Source organism: Narcine bancroftii, chromosome 6, assembly GCF_036971445.1.
Source record: "Narcine bancroftii isolate sNarBan1 chromosome 6, sNarBan1.hap1, whole genome shotgun sequence".
Classification (NCBI taxonomy): domain Eukaryota; kingdom Metazoa; phylum Chordata; class Chondrichthyes; order Torpediniformes; family Narcinidae; genus Narcine; species Narcine bancroftii.
The window spans coordinates 80,480,685-80,497,871 of record NC_091474.1 but is presented as its reverse complement, the minus strand read 5'-3'; the positions used below and the strand labels follow the sequence as shown (position 1 = coordinate 80,497,871).

Below are 17,187 nucleotides of genomic sequence, written 5' to 3'. Positions count from 1 at the left end.
AGCATTTTTCCAACTACAGACATCAAGCTAATTGGCCGATAATTTCCAGTCTTCTGCCTATATCCCTTCTTAAAAAGTGGCGTGACATTTGCTGTCTTCCAGTCTGCCGGAACCTGCCCAGAATCCAAGGAATTTTGGTATATGACCACCAATGCATCAACTATAACTTCTGCCATTTCCTTTAGAACCCTTGGATGCATATCATCAGGACCAGGTGATTTGTCTGGCTTTAGTCCCAGTAGATTCTCCATCACTACTTCCTTTGTAACAACTATTTTATCAAGGCCCTCCCCAGCATTCGCATCCTTAACTCCGCACTTGAGCATGCTGGACGTGTCTTCCACCATGAAGACTGACACAAAATATTTGTTTAATGCCTCGGCCATTTCCTCATTTTTTGCTACCAGTTTTCCTTTCTCATCCTCCAAGGGTCCTATGTTAACTCTGGCCACCCTCTTCCGTTTTATATATTTATAAATTTTTTGCTTTCTGTTTTTATATTTTGTGCCAATTTACTTTCATAATCCTTTTTCCCATTTCTTATTACCCGCTTTGTAACCCCTTGTTGTCTCTTAAAGTTTTCCCAGTCTTCCAGTTTCCCACTGCTCTTTGCAGCTTTGTACACCTGCGCCTTCAATTTTATACTCTCCTTTATTTCCTTTGTTAACCACGGTTGATTTTTCCCTCCCTTGCTGCCCTTTTTCCTGACCGGAATATATTTTTGTTGAGCATTACAAAATATTTCTTTGAAAATCTTCCATTGTTCCTCAATTGTTTCATCAATTAGCCTGTGCTCCCAGTCCACTCTGCCCAATTCCTCCCTCATCCTATGGTAGTCACCCCTGTTTAAATATAATATATTAATTTTAGATCTAACTATTTCCCCTTCCATCTGAATAAGAAATTCAATCATACTATGATCGTTATTTCCCAGATGGTCTCTGACTATTACATCATTTATTTTACCTATCTCATTGCACAACACTAGATCCAGGAGAGCATTTTCTCTTGTGGGTTCCTTAACATGCTGCTCAAGAAAGCTATCGCGGATGCATTCCATGAAGTCCTCTTCCAGACTCCCTGGGTGGTGGGGGTCTTTGAGGATAATGGCTGCTTTCTTAAGACACTGCTTCTTGTAGATGTCCTTGATGGAGTGTAGACTGATAGCTCTGGCCAAGTTCACAACTTCTCTGTCGTTTTTTTCCCGTTCTGTGCATTGGCTCCTCCATACCAGACCAGTGATGCAACCAGTCAGATTGGGGTGTGGGGTAGGTTAATTGGGTGTGAATTGGGCAGTACGGATGTGTGGGCTGAAATGGCCTGTTTCTGTACTGTATGTCTAAATTTTAAAAAAAATAATAATTTTGAGAGAGCCAATATTTGAATAGTGCTCTTTTGAGGGATGAATATTGGACAGGATACTAGGAGATTTCCTCTGCTCTTTGATATGCAAAAGCAACCCTGGTTTAACATCTTGTCCAAAGGATAACACTGCCTCATTAGATCTGACATCACTGCCTCAGTGACAGACCAAAGGTTCAGCTTGGATGACAAGCCGAGCACTGGAGAAGAACTTGAACCAACCACCTGTGACTCAGGGAGTGATCATCCTATCCATGAACATTAAAGAGACAACATGATTACCTGAAATTTAATTTGTATGGATGGCTGGTGCAACTAACTGCCAGAGATTCTGTAACGATTGCCAAATTAAAGCACAAATACATGACATATAATTAATCAAAGCCAGGCCCTCATTACACACAGACACGTATTCAGTTTAAAAGCCTGTTGCCATCTGTTCTTCACTGAAAGTTATTTAGTCTGGGCGGCTGACAATTTGTGTTCTCAGAATTTGGTTTCCTTTTAAGCTGAGCTTATAAGTTTATGGCTTGACAGGAACTCCATCACAAATGGGGCAGATTGAGGACCACTCAGAAGGGTGGGGAAGGGAAGATACCATTGGGTCAGCACGGTTTGTGCAACTCTGTTACAGCACCAGCGATTGGGACTGGGATTTGAATCCCGCACTGTCTGTAAGAAGTTTGTACATTCTCCCCATGCCTGCATGCGTTTTTCCCCCAGAGGCTCCAATTTCCTCCCACTATTCAAAATGTATCGGGTGGGGGGGAGGGGTGTAGGAAAACTGAGTGCATTCTCTGTGGATTGTCATCATCGTGGTGGAGAGGCTTCTGTGATCCTGAGATCTGGCAAGTGGTGTCATCTGGTGCTATGCTCCTAGTAGGGTCACCCAGGTCAAGGGGGAGGACTCTGACAAAGAACAATCCAACCAAGTCCTCAATGGTGAAACAGGCGGACAAAGTTACTCTGAACTCAATGGCTGTGAAGGTGGACGAAGACTGCAACAAATCCATCAGCTCCATGATTTCCATGCCATTTGGAACTAGTTGGTGATTTGTGAAGTATCATGTGCTCTTGGAGTGCAACATCAAGTACACGTTAAGCAAATACACGCACAGGCATCTTCGCTCTGTCAGAACAAAGCCCATCATCCTCGACCCAAGGGATAGCCACGATGGCGATTTGGACAGCATGGGCTCGTGCTTCTGGACTGAATGTTTAAATTTAAATTTAAAATCATAAAAGAATTTAATTTCTCATACTCAATGTTTATATGCCCATTCCCTTTTTGAAGTGGTGTTCCCCGCAGGACACGTTGACAAAACGTCTTTTCCATCTTATTTACCTGTTTATCTTTGGTCTTTCTCTTTGTCTCGGGACCAGAGTCATTGGTGTCAGAGAGGGTTACTGGGACAGGACAAGCTGTAGGCTGATCTTTGGGATATTTCTCATCTGGCCCTGCATGGGCGGTGGGGCAGGGGGTTATTGGGTAGAATGAAACAGGAGACACGTTGTCAGCGGAATATTGGACCACTGATGGGCAAAAGGCATTAAATATAGAATTTAGCAAGAAATGTACGATTACCACAGAAAATCTTCAGGACAGGTGAACAAAATGAATGATTCACCCTTCAGGGGCTTTACTTAGCATCACTTACACATCTGTGCCAGAATGACAGAAACGTCTTATTCCCTCTGACCAGGAAAGGTCACGTTATTACAACATTATTAAATTGTGCTCTCTGTGAGGGCAAAAAGACCAGGGTATGTAATTCAATTGGACTGTCATGTTCAATAGGACTCACAAAGGAAGACACATGAGACATAATTAATTCAAACATGCCTTTCTGTGGATGTCAGGTGAATTAGAACTGGTGGTTACACTGTGCTAACTACATTCCCTCTGCATGGTGCTTTAATAGAGATTGAGCAAAGATTGACATCAAAACCGGTATTCCAGAAGGTGATGGGGATCTTGGTGAAAGCAGTTTTGAGGAGAGCCTTTGTGCAAAGATGGAGAGAAAAGGAAATTTTCAACACCTGCTCAGAGATAGGGTGGTCATTCCAAAAGGAGGATATGGCCATAGTTTATATATTCATATGTGTACATACACAGTGTGTTTCAAAAATATATATATTTTAATATAAGATTTAAATGGTGTTGCAAAAACAACAAATGCAAACATACTGTATAGTAACCTTGGACCGTGTCCTTCTGGTAAACCATTGTCATGTAAAATTGTCTGGTCAGACACACCTATTGGCCAGTTGTACCTGTGGCCCCTCCCACAGGCTCTTGTATAAAGGTGACTGTTCCACAGCCCCCTTCCTCAGTGAAGGACCACCAAACACAGAAGAGGTGCCTGTTTTCTTCAGAGAATAAAAGCCTATTGGTTTCTCTAGAATAGTCTTTTGAGTAATTGGTGGTGCATCAGTTTTATTCACAAAGTTCTTTTTTCACAATGGAGCAGATCCACAAGCAAGAAAAGCTGGAAATCGATCCTCAATTGCCTGAGCTTTGAGTTCTGGCTGCACGGTGTAGTGAACAGGGATTCACTAGAAGTGTGCTGTACTGACGACTGGCCTGCCTCCCAGCTCCTCCCCCCGGGGGCCTGTGTATAAACTTGGTTTCCCGCCTAAACCCTGAACCACTCTGAAGCCTGTTCATGAACCCTACCTGCGTTGTAAGCTAATAAAAGCGTTAGTTCTCCCTCCATTCAAGTGTGAGCTTTTATCTACACTACACACTGTTTTAAAGCTTTCCTGCAGGCCTCCTCTGCCATTGTGCAATCGGAGACTGACAATCTGCAAGTGCTGCTCATCTGCGTCAGCACCCTGGTGTACTCCATGATCAGGGACGCTACATTGAACCAGGAAGCCATGGATTTAGTCAAAGAACAGTACTTGCATAAAATCAATGTTATCAACATCAGACAACTCCTAGTGACTTGAAAATAATGGGCCTGTGAATGCAAGGTTGTGTCTGCCACAGAAGACCTGATCCGGGACACCTGTGTCGCAGGGATCAGGTCGAACTACGTCCGACAGAGACTCCTTGAGCAAGGAGAGCTCAATCTGTGGAGATCAGTTGAGCTAGCAGGTACACTGGAAGTGGTTCTCCAGGACATGGAGGGGTGCGAGGGGAGGGGGGCAAGAGGAGGGTAAAGGGCGAGGGGGTGGTGAAAAGGGTGCAGGGGGGGGAAAAGGATGTGAGGGGGGGCGAAAAGGGTGAGAGGGGGGCGAAAAGGGCGAGAGGGGAGCTAAAAAGGGCAAGAGGGGATCGAAAAGGGTGAAAGGGGAGCGAAAAGGGTGAGAGGGGAGCGAAAAGGGTGAGAGGGGAGCGAAAAGGGCGAGGGGGGGGCGAAAGGGGGAAATTTGAGAGAGAACAGGGAGAGGAGCGAGAAGAGAGAGGTGGGTAGGCTGGTCTGGGGAGTGGGAGAGCAGGGAAAGGGGGAGAAAGCTGGGGAAGAAGTTGAGTCTTGTGAAGATTCCAGAAATTTCCATTATTTCAGGGATTATTGTAAGCAAACACTGTTTTTTGTGAAAACTATTCTTGTCAGGAGGAGGGCAGTGAATCATTGCTTCTATTTGGGTTCAGTTGTTGAGCAAAATATTATGTGTTTTCAACATGCAGTGAGTGTAACAAAGAGGCAGCTGTTTTACTTGTTGACAGAGGCAGGCTGGTCGGTGCTTTTTATCCCCAGCTCTGTGAAATCATTGATGTTCCCGCGGTTTCTCCCACTGACTGTGTTCAACGCAACAGAGATTCGGACAATCTGCATCAGGATCTTGTGAGAGGAGCTGGACATTTTGATATTAAAATGACCTGTGATTTTCACCAAACTGCAGCTAAAACAAGGAGGCTTGCATTCTAAATGTAATTTAAATTCAGGCATATAGCACAGTAACACGCCCACGTGCCCATGCTGCCCAATTACACCCAATTGACCTATGGAACTGTGGGAGGAAACCCATGCAGACATGGGAAGAACAAACAAACTCCTTACAGTCAATGTTGGATTTGATCCCTGGTCGCTGGTGCTGTAACAGCATTGCACGAGCTGTGACACTAACCGAGCCACCCCTTCAGCACTTTAATCCAATGCTCAGCAATGTCTTTAGAGTGGACTTTCTCTTCAGTGTAGTGAGTGTGGTGCAGAAAAAGCAAAAGTCACGAAATGCACAGTGAGATCCCATTGTGAAAAGCATGAAAATATCAGTTAACCTAAGCAAGTTTGCATAAAAGAGTGGGGGAAAAGAAAACTCAGCAGCGTTCCCTGTGTAGCAAAGAGATGTAACCAACATTTTGGGTAGGTTTGAGTAAAATGCAGGCAGCCGGCTGAATAGAACAGTGGGGGGAGCACAGACCCACAGGTAAGAGGGGCATGGTGAGCACAACGTGTTTACAGCGCCAGCAACAGGGATTCGAATCTGGTGCACTTGAATGTTGTTTGTATGTTCTCCCAGCGTCCACTTGGGTTCCCTCCAGGGGCTCCTCTTTCCTCCCACCGTTCAAAACCTAACAGGAGTGGTAGATCAATTGTGTACGATTGGACGGCACAGGCTTGTGGGAATGGAAGGGACTGTAAATGTCGGTCTCAGGTGGATAGGGGTGCGAGGGCAGAAAGGGAAACAAATCTGGGAAGTGACGGGGTTAAGGATGACTTTGAGTGGGTTGGGAGCTGGAGGAATGGCAACGGAGGCATGGGGAAAGAGAGAGTCGGGGAGGGGCTGAATAGAAACCAGAAACATGAAAATGTGATTTGTTTTTGCTAGAGCTGTTTGGGGTGGGAGGAAATCGGAGCCCCCAGGGAGAACGTACCAACTCCTTACAGGACAGTGTTGGATTCGAACCTTGGTCCCAGTTGCTGGCACTGTAATGGCGTTGCACTAAATGCTATGCCAACCATGCCACCCTTTGACTTCCACCATTACTCCATCTTCCAGGTCCATGAACATTGAGATTTCTCTCCCCCCACAACCCAAAGAACCTCCTGTGCCCCTCCAAGTGTTTTTGAAATAACAAAGAACATTACATCACAGGCCCTTCCTGCCGACCCATATAAACCTACACAGCAATCCTAACCTTCCCAACCTCTCATCCATAACCCTCTATTTTTCTTACACCCATGTGCCTGTCTAAAAGTCTTTTAAATATCTCTATTACCAAAAGAGGGAAGTTCTCTCTGAAAATTACCCCAACACTAACCCAGTTTTAACAGAGAGCAGATGTTTCTGAAGACCAGAATTCAGTCACTGGACAACTGCCCCGTTTCAGGGAGGATTTCCTTCATTCCCCCATCTTGTGTTCGGTCCCGAAGTGGGGAATCAATCTGGCAGCTTCACCCGCTGGAGAGGTGGTGCTGAGAGAGTACGCCGGACACCGGGCAGAGCTGGCACACATCCCGAGGGACTCCACTCTCCTGCTCTGGATGGTGGTGTTTGAATGATGAATCTGCTCCCCACCCTAAATCCTGTTGGGGGTGAGTGCGGAGCTCTAAACTCCGGACCAGGTGGACCAGGCGCGGACTGTCGGCGAAGATTTAAGCTGAGAAAAGGCTGTTTACCGCACCTCACTTCCCTCCTTCTCATCACTCCCATCAGCAACGTGATGAATCCTGACCACACTCCAGGTGTACTGTGAATTCACCAAAATCAATTCGTTAGTCAGTGATTTTTTTTTGGTCGATTAATTTTTCATCAGTGGGTTTTCCGTCAATGAATTGATTTTGATGAATTTACCACACACACCAACACCGTGCTGTATTTCTAAAAAAAATTAAATAGTCCTGGAAAATGGCTGACCAGAGTTGGTCTCTTGAGTTACTTGGGAGGCTTCTTAAATGACTTAGAGATCCAAGATTTCATTTACAGAAAAGACTTACCAATGCCTTTCCCCATCGAAGGAAACTGTTCGCACACGCTCATACATATGCCACACAGTGGGGCACTACTGTTACCACAGTGAGAAGGATGTATTCTTATGCGGTTACAAAATAGTTCACATTATCCCGACTATATAACAGTTGGTAAGACTGGATATTTTTCTTTTGCTTTACATGTAGCATTTGATGTTCTCTTGATCATATTCTTTTTTCCAAGCTAATCACCATTGCAGGGCCTTATTGCTAATTGGTTTCTCATGCTCTTTGTTGATATGCACTTCTCCCCAAATAGAATTCCGATGATTATCTCAACTTCAGTCCCATCAGAGGATTTGGTTTCATGTGATTTTCCGCTCCCCCCCCCCCCCCCACCAACCCTTATGCCTCTGTGAAATCTTGGAAATGATTAAAATATAGGGAGATATAAACCCTGCTGCTCTAAAGGGGTTGCCATGGCGACAGCATAATAATAATGGCATCAGAAGAATCTCAGCTTCTTTGCACTGGTGAAGGAGAAAATTAAACAACACAATAATAGGTGAATTCCAGAAGGACAGAGGCCAGGGAGGTGCCTTGATTTGTTTAAAACCTTGACAGCCATAGGCAAATTATGTCCCACATTAAGAATTACTAATTAACCCCACGCTTCTCATTTCTGATTGGCTCACAAATGCAAAACCAAAATTGTTTGCAGAATGATTGAAAATTTGTACCTTCCACATTTCTTTACGACATAGAAGGAGGCCATTTGGCCTTTTGAGTCCACACTGGTTCTGAGCAATCCCATTCCCCCCCCCCCCACCCCCATTTCTTCCACAATTTCATCTGCACTACCAACACATGGTAGTAAATGCTCAAACTCTCAATTAGGAGAATTAGGCGCAAATGCAGCCATTCTCAATCTTTTTTTTTTGGCTATTGCCCTCTTCAGATTATTCTCAAAGTGTACAGGCCCCTTTCCCTGTGAAGCAGTCAAGTTGAGTTGGTTTCTTCTCTCCTCCTAAAGAACATCAAAAGTATTTTAGGATTTCAGCCCATGGCCCATTTTAAACGTGCCTCAGTCTGATCCCCATTGAGAACTGGAGTATCCAGAGTCACAGGGAGGACACTCAGTTAATACCATCTCACTGGAGCTGTGAGGCAGCAACTCCATTGACTGTGCCCATAGGAGGAGGCCATTCAGCTCTTCGGGGCCAAGACATTTGAGAAAGGATTATTGGATGAATTCCATTTCTCCCTTTCACTCAACGTGCATGCTGGCAGTGTGATTGTTACTTGCCATTTATCAGGTGATGAAATAGTCTGCATGAACAAAGAGAAGCTGAAGAAACTGAGGGAGTCAGGCAAGATCATGGCTAGAAGTAGTCAGACAACGTTTCGAGACCCTTAATTGAAACAGACATTTCCCATTGCCTGGATCTTGTTATTTGTAGGCATCGGCTGATTCATCTGAGGAGTTGTTCTTCTTTGGCTTGGCTTCGCGGACGAAGATTTATGGAGGGGGTAAAAAGTCCACGTCGGCTGCAGGCTCGTTTGTGGCTGACAAGTCCGATGCGGGACAGGCAGACACGATTGCAGCGGTTGCAGGGGAAAATTGGTTGGTTGGGGTTACACCTTAGTTAAATCTCCTTCAATCTCATCGGTTCTTCTCCAACCCAGCCAATTCTTCTGAACGCTTGTCATCCCCATCAATGCAAGATCACACCCTCATTGTCGCTCCACAGCAGATATAACATAGTTGGCTCTGAATCACCTCGAAAACAGCAACTCATACATACGACTGCTCTTCATCGACTACATCTCAACCTTCAATGCCATTATTCCCTCAGTGCTTGTCAAGAACTATAAACTCTAGTCTCTGTACCCCCCTCTGCAACTGTATCCTCTACCTTCTCATCGGAAGACCACAGTCAGTACAAATTGGAAACAACGTCTCCTCACTGATCATCAACACAGGCACACCCCAAGGATGTGTGCTTAGCCCACTGCTCTACTCGAGACTGTGTTCCAATGCTATCTGCAAGTTTGACGATGACACCACAGTTGTTTGCAGAATCACAAACGATAATGAGGAAGTATTCAGGAGGGAGATAGAAGAACTAGTTGAGTGGTGTAATGACAACAAGCTTACTCAACGTTAGCAAAACTAAGTAGATGATTGTGGACCAGAAGGAAGTCAGGGGAACACGACCCAGTCCTCATCGTAGGGTCAGTAGTGGAGAGGGTCAAGAACTTTAAATTCCTGTGTATTAACTTCTCCAAAGATCTGTCCTGGAGCCTCCATGTTGATGCAATCATGAGGAAGGCTTGGCAGCGGCTGTACTTTGTGAGGTGCCTGAGGAAGTTTGGTATGTGGGTGAAGACTCTCAAAAACCTCTGCAGGGGTACCATGGAGAGCATTCTGGCCGGTTGCATCGCTCTCTGGTCAAATCTCAGGACTTGTGACTTGTTAACTCGGCCTGTGACATCAGAGGCATCAGACTTCACTCCATCGAGGACATCTATATGAGGCGGTATCTTAAAAAAGCAGCCTCTATCCTCAAAGACCTCCATCACCCAGCCCATGCCCTCTTCACTCTGCTACCATCAGGGAAAAGGTCCAGGAGCCTAAAGACGAGCACTCAGTGGAACAAGGACAGCTTCTTCCCCGCTGCCTTCAGATTCCTGAATGATCAGTGAACCAAAGACACTCCCTTACTTTTCATGCACAATTACTTTTAACATATTTATATGAATGTTTGCACTAAGATCAGTAGCATTAATAAGACCCCCCCCCCCACCACAGGCCTGGACCACCCCCTCCTCTCCGTTGTGTCCCAGGCTACCCCCATTGATCATCACTCCCCAGCAATGGCCTGGCACCAATCACTACTGGCCTCACATTTAGCAGTATCAGCTGCTGGACATGAACCCCTCTCATTGTTCACTTACTACCACAGATGACAGGCTGGACATTGGTGTTTCAGAGCCCCTCCTCACACACGCTGCAAATCTTCATGCCGCCACCGCCAGCTCCAAGAAACCACCTCACTTGTCACCACAGCAGCGGTGTGATGCCGACTCTGGCCCACAGTCACTATTTTACCCGTGCAGCAAGTGTGAAATGATAAACTGAGACCAGGCTACCCTTCACTTCATATAGATGGTGTGTGACCTGCTACAGCACAATCACAGTGTCTGCAATCATGGACATGGTCAACACAATATACTGTGTGCAAAAGCACTGAAATATCTCCGGCACCTCATGGTCCCCTTACCCTCCGGGCCCCTAGGCTTCAGCCTATTCAGCCTAATGGTTAATCCACCATTGACTATTATGTTGCCACAAAACACCGAATTTCATGACTTGTTCATGACAATAAATTCTGATTTTGATTGTCATGCGGTAGCAGAGTCACATTGCCATTGTTGATAGACCATTTCTCTCCAAGGGTGCTGTCTGACCCACTGAGTTCCTCTGGCTTCTCATTGCTTGTTCAAAGATCTCATTGTTTTAAACCTTTCTCTCCTCTGATGAAGGTCTATTTATTGCCAAACGAAAGCCTAATATTCCGGCTGGGCCCTCTCCAAACAGATGGCATTAATATTGACTTCAGTTTCTGCTTGACCACTCCCCATTCTCCCTCTCTTCCCCATCCTTCTGACTCCTTTCCTTCACCTCTCCACCCCTTCTCTCTATATTCAAAGAGTCATCCCCCCCTCCCCACGTTAGCTGCGTGTCCTCCATCCCTTATCCAACTCTCGGCTGTGGGTCTGCATTCCTCCCCCTCCCACCATCGTATTCAGATGCCTGCCTACACTTGCTCATACTTTGATGAAGGGCTCAAGCCCGAAACATCACTTATGTATCTTTATCTGATGAAGCTGGTCACCTGGGTTTCATCTTGCATTCGTCCCCACACATCAATGGTAGCTGCAGTGAGATTGGATATCATAGAATGGAACACAATAGACTTGCAAGCCGCTCTTCCCACGTTACTGTGAATGGTCTTGTGGGAGCTTTAAGGATCACTTGGCACCTCAAGATTGATAGACCAGGGTTGCCCCAAAGGAGTCCTCCACTCTTGCTGCTTGATTCAGCAGAGGTTCAGGTTGACACAAAAGAGCCATTGGCAATTGTTCACAGAGACCTCAGATAATTTTCTTTATCCTGAAATCAACAGTGTTCAAATAAAAAAGACAGATTTTATGATTTGCTGTTTATGAGAACCTCAATTTCAGTGGTTCTCAACCTTTTCTTTCCCCCACTCAGAGACCACCTTAATTAATCTCTTACTAAGCACAGGATGCCATAGGTGCTCTGTGCTTAGTAAGGGATCAATTAAGATGGTATGTGAGTGGGGGGAAAAAAGGTTGAGAACCACTGCTCTATTTCCTTTATTGCAACAAAGAAACTTCATTTGTGAAACTCTTTGGGATCCCCATAAGAATGATGGTTATCGGTAAAGAAATTCAAGTCTTGCATCTCTACCTTAGGCCAGCTGGTGATAGCATTTTGTCTCCTGCATTTTCTTTTTCCAGGTTTACCTATTCTGGCTGGTCTCTCACTTTCCTCTCTAAAAACCTGAGCAAATCTGGTATTCTACTGTGGCAGATAGAGTACAATCCAGATAAGCGTTTTGGAAAGTCAAACCTAAAGGCAGAGTACATGGCTAAAGGCAAGATTTTAGACATACAGCATGGTAACAGGTCATTTTGGCCCATGAGTCGGTGGAGCCCATTTTACTCCCAATTAACCTGCACCACTGTTATTTTTCAAATGGTGGGAGGAAACCAGAGCCCCCAGGAGAATCCCATGCAGACATGGGGAGAGAGTACAAACTCCTTAAAGACAGCACGGGATTCAAAACCTGGTCTGGTCCTGATTACTGGTGCTGAAATGGTGTTGCGCCAACTGTGCTCCCCCACAGTGTGGAAGCACAGAGGGACTTTGGGGTCCAAATCCATGCATCGCTCACAGTTGCTGCTCAGCTTGATAGGGCAGTTGGCCTTCATAGTTGGTGGATTGAGTTCAAGAGCCGTGAGGTAATGCTGCAGGTCTATAAAACTCTGGTTAGACCACACTTGGACTATTGTGTTCACTTCTGGTCACCTCATTCCAGGAAAGATGTAGAAGCTGGAGAAGATGCAGGGAGTCTTACCAGAATGATGCATGGATTGGAGAACGTGTCTGGTGAGACAAGGTTCACAGAGCTTGGGCTTTTCTCTTTGGAGTGAAGATGAATGAGAGGTAACTTAATAGAGGTCTACAAGATTATTATAAGCATAGATCAGGTGGACAGCCAGTTGCTTTTTACCAGGGTGAAAGTAGCAATTGAGGCTGATACAATAGCGATATTTAAAAGACTATTAGACAGGCAGATGGATGCAAGAAAAAGTGAGAGCTATGGGTGTGAGGTTGGGAAGGTTCAGATTGATGAGTTGGTTTATATAGGTCAACACAACATTGTAGACTGAAAAGGCTTTAGTGTGTTGTGTTCTATGACACACATACATTTTTTTTTTACCATTCACCCTGTATTCCACAGAGAAATATTGGCTGCCTGCAACATGTTTTATACACCTTTCTATGCTCACATCCCTCGCTATCTCTGTAACCTCCTTTAACTGGACAACAAAGATGTTCTTTAAGAGTGAAAGATATAGTCCTATTTGTGATAGAGGTCAATCAGAGGTGCCTTCTCTAACTTGTATGTTTTGGTCATGCCCCATGTTGGAGAGGTATTGAAGAGATATTTTTAAGACTTTGTCAGCTCAACCGGGTATCAGTTTGCAACCTAACCCATTGACTGTTCTTTTTGGAATTATACTTCCAGAAGTGGGAAATGTTCCCACTTCCACACATCGGGTTGTAGCCTTTTCTACATTGTTGGCTAGAAGAGCGATCTTATTGAAATGGAAAGATTCTAATCCACCTACTTTGACTCAGTGGCTCTCTCAAATTATGTCATGTTTAAATTTAGGGAAAGTTAGGAGTCAAACATTTGATACTTCTGTTAAATTTGAAGAGATTTGATGACCTTTTTTCCTTATTTCCACATGACTTAGTTAGTAGAATTTATTTAATTTTATTTCTTTTCTCTTTATTGGTGAAGACCAGATGATTAATTTGTATTAATAAATTCTCAGGATAAGGTGCCCAGTCTTTTTTTTCTTTAGAATAGATGGATTATAATAAAATATTTTTCTTTTTTTGAAGACTTCAGTATGAGGAAATGAAAACATATTTGTTAATTGTGGTTTAATGTAATATGGTCGATTAGATGATGTCATCTAGTGATTTTTCCCCTTTTTGATCAGGTACTCCTCCTCCTGTGTTGTTTACCTATATGATTAATAAAAAGATTGAAAATAAGAAAGAGCAAAGGATGAAAGTCCACAGACACTGTGATGGCAGTAAAAACAGAATTGCTGGAGGAACTCAGCTGGTCTCACAGTGTCCATCAGAAGACATATAACCAACGTTTCAGGCCTGAGTTCTTCATCAAGGTATGAGCAAGCTGTAGGCACTTCCTGAATAAAAAGGGAAGGGAAGAACAATTGGAGGAGTCTTTAAGATCCTGGAGAATGTTGAGTTGTGATTGGCGGAGCGGTTAGCGCGATACTGTTGTAGCGCCAACGACCCGGGTTTGAATCACGCGCCATCTGCAAGAGGTTTGTACATTTGCCCCATAACTTGTGTGGGTCGATCCTGGGTGCTCCAGTTTCATCCCACCCTCCAAAAGGTTAATTGCATGTGATTGGGCGGCACGGGTCTGAATGGCCAGAACTGGCTTCTACCAATGCTGAAAGAAAAATTTAAAAATTTTTAAAAGTTAAAGAATCTTATTGTTAGTCGGGATGCACTTTTAGTGCAACACTTTACAGCATCAATGACCGGGCTTTGAATCCAGCACTGTTTGTATGGAGTTCATACATTCTCCTCATGACCACAAGGGTTTCCACCAGGGGTTTTAGTTTCCTCCCACCGTTCAAAGCCAAGTGGGGTGTGGGTTAAATGGGTGGCATCGGCTCATGGGCCGAAAGGGCCTGTTACCGTGCTATATGTCTAAATTTAATTTTTTTTTAAATATAGTAATGCCCTCTGGTGGATGAGTATACACAAGAAAAATGACTTCTTGCCCAGAGATCCACGTTTTCAATGTGAGATCGTGACAGTTGCTTTTACCTGATGTGTGCATACATTCAAGTGTTGTTACGATAACAATCACTTCTCATCATTGAGGGGTATGCCAAGAGCTGAGAAGGCTCTAAGCTGTGAAATCTGCTCACTAAACCTCTCTGTTTCACTCGCTCTCTGCTCCTTTAAGGCCAGTTAAAACACACATCTTAATTCCAGCATTCATGATCTCTCTTTTATTTCCACAGTCTCCATTTCTTTCGGATTATACTGCTATGAAGTGCCTGGGAATGTGTTAAAGGTGGCGTAGGTTGGTGTTAATGCCTAACTGACGTTAGCTTCTGCCTAATAAAAAAAAGTGCTGCCAGCCCTTCTAATATGGAACAAAGTCATTTCACATCCACTACTCTCAGGACAGCAGTTTTACTAAGTGGTTCCATCTCGTCACAGCTTCACATTGCAGCACACAGAGTTCTTCATTTGCAGGGATCTCATTTAATAACATTGGTGGCACTGGAAAAGCGAAAACGGAGAAATAAAATCCAGACAAATGGTTTTAATAAACACAAACAAAAACAGTGAAATGCTGGAGCAACTCAGTAAGTCTCGCAGAATCCTTCGAAGGTCAAGATATTTAACTGATGTTTTCGACCTGAGTCCTTCTTCAAGGCAGGTCCCTGAATTAAAAGGCAAGGGAGGAGGAAAGAAAGGGAAGGGAGAGGAAATGCAGACCAACATTTTACATGGAGATGAGGGCAGGAGCGAGGAAAGGGGAGATTTGATTGGAGGAGGAGGAGGAGTGCTTGGCTCTGTGAATGCAGATCTGGAGAGAAGGGGACAGAGGGAAGGGAGACCAGAGAGAGGAGACATAGGGATAGATTGGAAGGGGGGCCTTACGAAAACTGGCGAAGATGATGTTAAGGCCATCCTGTTGGAGGTTGCCCAGTGGGTATCTGTGTGATGCTGTCAGTCTTTCGCTGTGCTTAGTCTGCTCTCTTGACATTGGATGTGTATTATCTCTATCTCTAAAGACACTCCCCTTGGGTATAACTGTGTACGCGCCCATTATCATTCATGCAGAGCTGCGCCAAGCTCTGTTACGCAAGGGGATAGCCACCAGCCACACCACGAGCTACAACCCCAAGGGCAATGGGCAGGTCAAAAGGGCTAACGCCACAGTCTGGAAGGGTGTCAACCTCGCGTTAAAGACACATGGTTACCTTGTTACTCGGCGACAGGAGGTGCTGCCTGAGGCAGCACATTCTATTCAGTCCCTATTATGTGCAGCAACAAATCAAACCCCTCATGAATGTATGTTTACTTTTCCTTGGAAATCAGGGACTGTGATGGACTGGCCAGCCTGTCTATCTGAACCTGGAACAGTACTGCTGAAGAGAAACGCTCAGATGTCCAAAATGGACCCTCTAGTCCAGTTCAACTACTGCACACTAATCCCAATTATGCCCACATGAAATTTCCAGACAGGAGCATGGACACAGTACCCCTAAGAGACCTAGCCCCACCTGGCTCACCCCTTCCGCATGCCCCCCACTCAGAGTGATCCTGATAGTTTGGATGTGCCACCCTAGCCTGTGACCCCAAGTAAGCATTCAGATCACCATGCTGAGGCCCCACAGCCTCATGCAAGTGATTCTGGAGCAGGTCCAGAAGTCCTGCCATCTCACACTACAGACCAGGGAACTGTATCAACACCACCAGTTCCCAAGGTTGTCACTCCTGCAAAACCACCATCTGCTCCGATAGGGAGGTCTTCTCACATTCGAAAACAACCCAAGAGGCTCCACTATTCATCAACATCTCATTATATTCTGATTGCGCTGATAGTTGCTAGCCTTGTTTTGGCTATGTCAGTAAATTCTCAGTGCCATTTATTCGACCATTATATGTTATGCTTACAGTAGAATTGCTTGTTCACTTCATTGTTACCTTAGAAACTGTTCGTTTAATATTAACCCAACTTCTGCCGGGGGGAGACTGTGATGAATCTGTGTCTTGCTGTCAGTCTTTCGCTGTGCTAAGTCTGCTCTCCTGACATTGGACGTGTATTATCTCTACCACTAAAGACACTCCCCTTGGGTATAACTGTGTATGCACCCATTATCATTCATTATTGTATTACTAAGTTTCTACTAATAAAAGCCATGATTTCTGGTTAACTACACAGCCTTCGGTTTCTTCGTTAACTGGAACTTCAATATACGAGGTGCTGGTCCTCCAATTGTGGGTGGTCTCAGTCTTGCAGTGCATGAGACCATGGAGAGATATGTCAGCAAGGGAATGAAAAGGGGAATGGGGACTCATGGTGTCGTTTACAAAAAAAACCTCAGTTTTACAAACTAAATATTCCTAGAATCACTTCTGCTGGAGAAATTCAAGGAAAGAGTTGAAATTCTGGACACCATTGGCCTAACCTGATGTGCTAACTGTTCTCACACAGCCAATGGTTTGTTCTCTGCAAGCCCCCACATACAGCAATGTAATTATAACTAGTGACTGATTAATTGTCGGTCAGTGTACAAGACATTGCACAACACGGAGTCATGGTATCTTTCGTTACCAGCTGAAAGTGCAGAGGGCTTAACAATAAAAGCAAATGGTTGACAGTTGCAGTGTAGAAGATCTGCAAAAGATTCCACAACAAAGTCCAGAGGATGGTGATATTTTATGCAAAACCTTATGTGTGCCCAACTACCTTTTTTTCCATCTTTATATTTGATTCAGGTCTTTACTTAGACTGAGAAAAGTAAAATATCACTGTTGGATGGGTTATCAGATCTCAGATTTAGATGTGAGTAGGGA

At 44.6% G+C, this 17,187-nt stretch overlaps 1 long non-coding RNA gene across 1 annotated transcript; it reads left to right on the top strand.

Annotated features, from left to right (window-relative positions):
• Positions 1-4,211: 4,211 nt before the first annotated feature.
• Positions 4,212-16,493, top strand: LOC138737541 (uncharacterized). The gene is made up of 3 exons (XR_011341008.1): positions 4,212-4,462; positions 13,548-13,736; positions 14,616-16,493. It is a non-coding gene; the product is annotated as an uncharacterized lncRNA (long non-coding RNA).
• The last annotated feature ends 694 nt before the right edge of the window (positions 16,494-17,187 follow it).